Raw genomic sequence first — 9,916 nt, forward strand, 5'->3', positions numbered from 1 at the left:
ATACAATTTCCCCCCAAATCTGACATGCTAAAACCAAAACCACAATATGAAGAGTATAAGCACAATTATAATTCTGTTAATTGCAACAACTTATTTAACATTTCAATGGGAGGACTATAGGTGTTTTGGTGGTGGGTGAGGTGTGGTAAAAACACTTGATGGAGGAGACCTAAGCTTCTAAATCATAAACAGTGGTGTAAATGAATATTACCACAGTAAAAACAAATATAGAAAACATACACAGTAAACAATATTGCCTTAAAAATATAATACAAATAAATTTCAAAATTAATGGGAAATATCTTGCTCTTGGAAAACTTATAAGTAAAACTAAGTTCTTATTTTACTCAGCAAATTGTCAGACATATAATACTGCAAAGAATATTACAAATGACATTCCTATAACTAAGATAGTGTAAAATGACTGACTTTACCTACGTTAATTGATATATAATAGAGGGCATTAGTAATTTTTTTATTTCCCTAATATGTTAAATGAAATAATTATAGTTACTAATAGGGGAAAAATGTAATATCTACTGTTTAGCTTTATATGTATATGTAAATGTGTAATAATAAATTTGTTTGTTTGAAATTAAATATTTACGCAGACTTAGTTCCCTCCAGCTACATTTATCTTTGAAAAGAGCTACACCATTTCAGTCATAATATCAATATGTATACACAAAGCATATTGAAATATGTGTTCTATTTTTAAGAAAGAATGCATAATATATTGGAAGTTTTCATCAATATTTTAATGACCAAATTCAAAGATTGATAATATGTGCTAGAATTTTTGAACCACATATCTTAATTTTGCCCTTTTTCCAAGATAATTGTGGAAGATTGTGGGAAAGGAAATCTAAAGTACATGAAAAATTTTAAAGATTTCTTTTAGTCAATTTCTGAAGTGCTTTATGACTTTTTAAATTATTTGCCAGGCCCAGAATGCTGTATTTCTTTATTTCTCTGCATCTTTCATGAAAACATAATTTTTTGAAAGTGAAGACTGTTATGTTTGCATATTATTGTATTTCCAGAAATTAAATCAGTCTGGCAATAAGTGTTGTAATAATTGAGTCTATGGGTCTTCTGGTTCTGGCTAACTTCTGGTTCACTCCTAACTAGTTAAAATTAAACTGAACTAAATGAAGAAATGTAGAAACTTATATATATGTAATCACAATACTGCAGTCATCACTGGACTATGATCTTAAAGGAAAGCTTACTATGTATGCTCCATATAGAAACCACTGATTTTCCTGAGGGCATTTTCTGAACTGAAGTGTAGACAGAGATAGTCTTTAGGTGCAAGAAATAGATGGGCTTCAATACTGCAATAAGAAGGAAAGATAGGGAAGGAACAGTGTACTAAAAGAAGCTATTTGACAAAGAGAAACCCTAAAAACCTATGAAATGTTCCCATCAGTTTTTTTTAGTGAGCTCCTAAACTCAAAAAAAGATTGATGCTTTTGGAGAATGGGGGAGTGAAGGGAAGCTGAGAGCTGATCAAATAGTTCAATGGTTACTAAGCACTGGAAAGACATTGATATTCAGGCACAACCAGTATCAGAGTGGAGAGACCTTAACATATACCTTGGTCACTGGAGATTCTAGAACATATGCACTTAACCTATAACTGAAACAGACATACATCATCAATCCTAAAACTCTAACTCAGGAAAAAATAAAAAAAATAAAAATAAAAATGAGTATGGGAGACATACTCTTCCTCCAAATAAGTAAGTTCAATCTTCTTATAACAATTTGTGCCAATCATTGGATTTTCACCATAAGAAAAACGAAGAAGAAAATTATTTTCAGGAATTTTCTACAAACATGATTTATAAGACAGTTTATGGCCCCATTTAGCATGACAGTAATTTATTTACCACATACTGTGTGGAATAGATGTGAGAGAAATACAGTTTGTGTTAGGAAAGTCAACAAAAATCTGTTTTGTGGGCAATAATATAATTCTAAACTATTACACTTGAAATTTACTGGATATCATACCAAGACTTGTGTAAGTGTCTAAATGATAAAATTTTTTTTTTTTGCGGGGGGGGGGGGCTAAAATGGAAATAATCATATATGCTTATGCTATTAAAAATTCTTAATGATTATTGTTTTTTTTTCAGTCTGATAGATTTTTTTCCCTTTTTAACAGTAGAGCTACCTCATATTTTCTTGGATTTCCAAGGTTTACTTCAGAACTGCTAAGTAAATCCCCAATCTGAAGGAATTTAAAAAAATTAATTGCCCATATGTTTAAGGATTATCAATCTAAAATGGTAAGCCTTTCTGTATTACATACCCCTTCTTTTTATTGTGTTCTTCTCCAACAGATATTTTTCTTTTGTCATACTATTTTTTTAGTTTATCCTTGCTAGCGCAAATCTCTGCTAAACCAAAGGGATTACAAATGAGTCAATCTTCAGAATTTACTAAGGACTCTCACAAGTGTCTACCCCACAACAGAAACCTATGTGTTTCTATGGGATTTGTTTTTATTAATTTATTTTTATTACATTTCTTCACTTAATGGCTTTATAATCTATACATGCTAAAGATCATAATTACTGAGCTAATTTCACAGTCAGACTGCTTGATAACTATACTAGTTGTATGATCTTATTAGGCTTCTAATGCATTTGTTTTCTAAATTGTAAAATGAAGGTCATAAAAGTCTTACCTCATAGAAATAATGTTGAATTTTAAATGAGATAATGCATAAATGAGAAAACGCATGTGAAGTAATTAGGAAACAACATTGACTATTCTTGGGACATAGGAAATGTTATTTACTCTTCTTATACTCTGGTCACAACTGCTATTATCAGACTATTTGAACTCTTAGTTTTTTACGAGGAGGAATTTTAACTTCTTCTTCATCTTTGTATGCATACCACCATCCACAAAAGTACCTAGCATCAAATAAACATTTATTGAAAGAGTAAATTAACGAATGAATCTGGTTATAGGGTCCATTGATGTAAACTGGTAGTTGTGTCTATTTTTTTTTGACTCTGACAATAAAGTATCTTTAATATCACTATTGTCAAGTGATTGTTTCAAGTATGACTTCTTATATGCAATAACTTATTTTTTCTAGTTTCTTGTAAATTTACATGTGGTTTTATAGTTTGTAAGGGAAATGTGAAACCCAAAAGTGCAATTCTGAGATAATAGAAACACATTTTTAAACTGTCCTGTTTTGAAATGCTTATGAAAAGTACTTCAAAAAAGAAAATATCTGATGGGTGGTGGAAGAAATCTCTGAGTATTGTGGGCCATGAAATTTCATAGAAGAAAATTATCTGAGATGCCTGAGTGAATAAAGGGCTCCTAAGATTTCAGTAGAATCTGGAGAAACACTGAAATAGAGATGAGCACCTAAAGACAGAATTGTATTTGTTATGTTAGAGGAAGAGCAAGGAAGCCGAAATGGTTCAACCCAAGTGTGGGAACTGGAATTGGAAAGAGAAAAACAATCAAAGAGGCTAGAAGTGCAAGAAAAGCCTGGATGACAGGCAACAGCAAGGGGCAAAGTCTTGAAATTTGACCCTGAATGAAATGTTATACCATTAGGAAGACTTCTAGTAGATCACTTATATCATCTAGCTTATCACTTCATCTAACATCATGACCATGTTTTCAAAATTCTACTGTAGCTACTGTATTGAGCAAGGAGGCTGGGGTGAAATCAGAAAAAAAGGAAAAATATTAGGAAGCCATTTAATTCTGGGGCTAGAAAATGGAGCAAGTGTCAACTAAGAACTGAGATAGTGAGAAGTGGCTGAGGTTAGGACATATTTTGGGAGAAAAACCCACAAAATTTACTGAGTCAGTATTAGCAAATAGCTTGCATGGATTAAAAAAAAAAAAACCTGGAGTGATCACTTTTTATTAAGCAAATTGGTCATGATTATCCAATACCTCACTAGGTGCAGGGTACACAGAAGATTTGGATCACTGTCTCATCTATGAAGCTGCATTATTACCTTACCTGTAACAGATATCCAATAAATATTTGTTAAATTAATGAGTGAATGTAGAGGACTGTTTATTTCATAATGTAAGTAGAATTTAATCTAATATAAGTAGAAGACAATCTAATATTAATATTTTTTAAAGTTTCCTTCAGATATCATTAAGGAATAGTATCTAAATAAGGCCTATTACTTGCTGTCAGCATCGGGGGGTCCAGTCAAAGTGAATAAGTAATCAAGATGCTTGTTATTGAATAAACTAGAGCTGAGGCAGTAACACTTGTCCATTTTCTTCCTTTTGCATGAAAGTTATCTATTTTGTTTTTGCCTTACAACCAAGTCTTTAATATTGTGTTTATATTTTTGACAGTGATTCTTTCTATCAAGATACATATGAGCATGTAGTTTATTTTCTCTACACAGATTATAGAAGTCATTTAAAGACTGTTTAATATTTATCTTCAGTAACTTTAATGTCATTCCTCTTGAATTATGCAACAGCAGTAATGAATTTAAATAACTCTGGTAATATTAACTTTTTTTCCAGGCAGGCAGCAAACATTTTCAAAAAGAAGCAAATTCAAATACATTTACTCTTTAAAAATTGTGTTTTTGTACACTTCAGTGACATCTTTAAAGATAGAGCACCCAATGCAATGATAGTGAAGGCAAGGATAAATAGATGGGACTTCATCAAGTTAAAGAGCTTCTGTACAGCAAAAAAGACATTAAAAAAACCAAACAGAGCTCTCCCTGGTGGCACAGCGGGTTAAAGCACTGCACTAAGAAGCTAAAGCCACTTCCGCATGAGTTCAATCCCCGCCTGCCCCGGAGGTGACCACATGGCATGGCAGACCTCTCCTGACCCGCCCGCTGCTCCCCTCAGCAGTGTACTTCGTCGATCTGCCTGTCTGCTCCCCACTCTGTCTCTGGTGAAGCCTTTCACCGCCCCTGAGCCTCTGGCCTGTACCCCAGTTCTGTATGCAGAAATAAATAAATCTTAAAACAAAACAAAACAAAACAAAAAAACAAACAGACATCCCAATGACTGGGAAAAAAATTTTCTCACACAAAGCTAGTGATAAAGGATTGATCACAAAAATATACAAAGAACTGATGAAACTCAACAAAAATAAACAACCCTATCAAAAAAATGGGCAGGAAAGCTAAAAAGACACTTCTCCAAAGAGGAAATGCAGATGGCCAACAAGCATATGAAAAAATGTTCAACATCACTCATCATAATAGAGATGCAAATTAAAGCCACAATGAGATACCACCTCACCCCAGTGAGAATGGCACATCTTCAAACAACTAGCAACAACAAATGTTGGCGAGGATGTGGAGAAAAAGGAACTCTCCTGCACTGCTGGTGGGAATCCAAACTAGTACAACCACTATGGATGGAGGTTCCTCAAACTGCTAAACATGGAGCTTCCCTACGACCCAGCAATCCCACTCCTAGGTATCTACCCAAAAGACACAAAAACGCTGATTAAAAAAGATATCTGCTCCCCCATGTTTATTGCTGCTTTATTCACAATTGGAAAGGCATGGAAACAGCCCAAATGCCCAAAACTGGATGACTGGATTAAAAAGATGTGGTACATATACACAATGGAATATTACTCAGTAACCAAACAACAACAACAACAAAAACATATGCCTTTTGCAGCAACATGGATGGAGCTGGAAGGGATCATGCTTAGTGAAATAAGCCAGAAAAAAAAGGAAAAACACTGGATGGTTTCTCTCATAGCAGGAATATAACAGAACAGATGAAAAAATAATGATAATGATGAACACCTTTATACCAGAGACATTTTGTGGGGGTGGAGTGGGGAATGGGATCAAAAACAGCGGGGAGAAGGAAATGCACTGGACTATGATGGCACATGGATGATTTGGTGTTTCCATAGAAGTGTAGGACTCCTTCCTTAGTCATTGCTTCCACAGTGCACCCAAGACTAAGGACCCCATTCACAGACCCTTGCCTACCTTCCCTCCTGTGTTCCTATCCTTCCCTCCCTCACCCTCTCCTCCTCTGATTGTACACATTACATAGTTAGTTTCTTAGTTTGGCTTTGTCTGAACTTCTGTTTTGTTTTTTATGTTCCACATATAAATGACACATTTATGTTTTATTGTTTTGACTAGTACTACCTAATTCATATCCCAAAATTTCTGAGTAAAACTCTGAAGATTCAGATCAGGAATGCTTGGCTGACTTCAAGTGACAATTTGACATTGGAAAAAAAAAAGATAATTTCTATGCAATCTGATTTCCCTTTGCTTATAGATTTTTTTTTTAAAGATTTATTTATGTATACAGGCCAGAGGTTCAGGGGCAGTGAGAGGATTCATCAGAGACAGAGTGGGGAGCAGAACAGGCCGACTGATGAAGTTCTCTGTTGAGGGGAGCAGCGGGTGGGTCAGGAGAGGTCTGCCCTGCTATGTGGATCACCCCCGGGGCGGGGACCAAACTCATGCTAAAGTGGCTTTAGCTTCTCAGTGCTGTGCTTTAACACACTGTGCCACCAGGGAGGGCCTCCATATAGATTTTTAAAAGCCTGTAAAATCACTTAGAGAGGCCTAGCCAGGTAATGCCAACACATATAACTGAGTTTTTATTTTGCTTTGATTGTTTTTGTTTAAATGATTTTTCATTCAGCATCCTGATGAAATGCTGGCATCAGAATATTGGAGACAAAAGTTATCAAATATAAGAACAAATCAACAAAATGGTCGTTTTAATTTCCTTTAAAATTAATTTCAGAAACAGGTAAAGAATTTTGTTTCTAAACCATATAAGTAAAATGCAGAGAAATAATTAAATTAAAGCTAGCTTTATAGAGGGTTTTAAACTTCCCTCTTTGTTTATTGCCATGGTTTTAAAATAGTTATCTCAACACATGGGAAATGTCTTCTATTATTATTGTTTATTGAATGGAATCAATAAAACATTTACAATTTTAAAATAGCATATTTATAGGCAGTCACCTTGCTAAAATGGGGGAAAAACCCTTTTATGGGAAAAAATCTTCCTCCATTCTCTTAATACTATACACAGAAAGTAATTAAGTTTTTAAATTGAATAAGGTCTTTGTATTGCAGAATGGAGGAGCATGTTAATAAGGGAGAAAGCATTCAACTAATGGTAAATGCAGCATAGTATTTGTAGATTTTCATAAAATGTCATTTTAATCTGTCAAGGTTAGTTTAGAAGCAAGTCAGGGCATAAAAGTTAAGCAAAGTTTAGAAAAAGAGACAAAGTCTTCAGAAGAAACATGGAGTCCACCCCAACAAACATCTACTCATCTATTCTTCTTTGTTATTCACAGGAAACTCATGGACTTGGGAACAGAACATACTTAATTATAGAACAATATGACCTGCTATAATCACATTTTAGAAATATCAAGTTTTTCTTATACTCATGAACCATATTAGCTGTTATATATAGTTTAAATGTATTCTAATAAAGGTGAGTAATTTTAATAATATTTGAAGTCCATACACACTAAATACTTACTTTTATATTTCTAAATCTGCTCACTTAGGAACACTATCAATTATCCCAAAGAAGGACTACTTAAAAATTCTTTATTCACATGAGATAATTGGAGAAATGTTCCTATAGGAGGAAACTTACATCTAAAAAGAGTTTATTTGCTTCTACAAAGCATAGCACACTAAAGGAAAATACCTTAGCAAGGCCCAAATAATGATTTTAATAAAGACCTCACAGAAAAAAATAATCACTGTGATTTAATAGAATGAGAAAGCAAACATAAACTACTTTAAAAAATGTAGTCAGTCTAATTTTATATGCTTTTACACAAAATAATGTATGATAGTGATTAATACCTCTGTGTATTTGGGCAGTTCACATAACATTTCTAGATCTTAGTTTCTGCTCTGTAGATTGGGAATGATTTTGACTGCACTAAATTATTAGTAGCATAGTATAAGAAATACCACACAGTGTCTAGAAAATGTTTTTCTAGGTAAATTCTGGTTTGTTGATACTGTTAACACTACGCTCAAAACTCCTTTTCCTACCACCAGACAAGTAATTGTAATTTTTTTTTCTTCACTTAAGCTGCAAAATTGTGTCCTAGTATTGTGGAGTGTCTAGAAATTAGAAACCATTTTTATGAGAAGTAAGATACTTGTGTGTGTGCATTGGGGTTTAAGCAAAATGGTGGACAAATGGAAGTTAATATAAAGAAAGTATTATATGGCATGAAATAGGCAGAATCTATTAAAACTTTGTAAAAGAATTAAGGAATGTTATCAAGAAGAGAAAGAAAAGACTTGTAAGGCCAGTATAATGCCAAATAATAATTTTTTAAAAGTCACATTTAATCTGGATTTTGATGCCTCATCTAATGTCTGAGATTTTATAATTATTTTTGAATTATCAAATGAAAATGCTATTAAAAAGAAAGAATTCAAGCTCATAAGGCACATAACATTATATTTATTTTTAGAGAGGGGTTGAGATACAAATTAACAATATAATGAGAAAACAATTTTCTTTACATCAGCAACAAAGAAAAAAAGAACAACATGTAGTACCTGTAGTCCCTGCAGTAGTGTATAGTGAGACGGGATTTATTATTCATGTTTATAGGAGAATAAGTTTGGCGATATGAGTCAATATATTAAGAAATTGAACATTCCTAAAGCTTAATCCACTAACCCCACATCAACATTATCTCCAAAGGAAATAGCCAGGTATTAAAATTTTATGATAAGGGATACAAAACTGCTAAACTAGGCTCGTTCTTATAAACTTGTAAATTAGCCTACCAACACTCCATTTCAGACAGGTCTTCATAGTGAAAGAAAACTGGAAATAGAAAAAAATTAAGGCTGACAGGAAGAATAGAAAAAAGGATAACAATATCTCTACTACAGTGAGAAGGCCAATATAAACCTGGAATAGCACAGAAAATAAACTGCCATACCTAAGGAAAATCAACAAAAGTGGGACTATGTGAATTTATCAAAGATGTCTCGAAATGTGCTTTACCCTAACATTTTATGATGCCTGATTTTACACAAAAAGATAAAATTTCTATAAGAAAAAGTATAAAGAGATAAACAATCTTAAATGAAAGTGTGCCATAAAGATAGATAGACCCTTAAAGTAAGCTAAATGACAGTAATAAAATGATATAAAGCACAGAAAACAACAGAAATAAGAATTATGAAAATTCAAATAGTGATCATGAAAGAATTACACAAAAATATTTAGAAAATAATAAGTGTAAGAAAAAGTAAACAAAATAAGTTAGAAAGAATAAACACTGTCAATACTTTAAGGCAAATACATATAAAAGAATAAATTTCTAAAAATACAACAAACACTTGAAGTGATAAAAAGAATTAGAAAATAATAGGAAATATCAACGCTAAGGAGAAAAAGTCCAAATTAAAATAATAGGCTTTCTGGAGCTTAAAATGAACACAAAGTAATTAAACAACTTTTCTGAAATACAAATCAAGAGAAATATTTGAAAGTACATATATGTACCATCAACCTAAGAATGCTGCTCCAGAATTACCATACCGCAGTATATACTCAAATCTAAGTACTAGTTTTTGAGGAACTATAACAACAACAACAAAAAATTTGCATCTAGAAAATGTAGCAAGTCATTTATGAGAAAGCATATTATGACAAGAATTTCAAGAGCTATATATATGGAAAAAGAAACTAAAAGGAATTTTATTTATTTTCAATCTGTAGGTCTTATTTTTATTTTTGTTTTATTGAACAAACTAAGGCTCCTAATACTATATTAAAAAGACGAGCAATATCCTTGCCTGATCTTTATTTTAGGAGGAAGTATTCTAGCTTCATTAATTATTTTTCACTTGGAATTTTGTAGATGTATTTTTTTCTTTTTTCA

This window comes from Condylura cristata, unplaced genomic scaffold (genome assembly GCF_000260355.1).
Source record: "Condylura cristata isolate star-nosed mole 26May11 unplaced genomic scaffold, ConCri1.0 scaffold00001, whole genome shotgun sequence".
Classification (NCBI taxonomy): domain Eukaryota; kingdom Metazoa; phylum Chordata; class Mammalia; order Eulipotyphla; family Talpidae; genus Condylura; species Condylura cristata.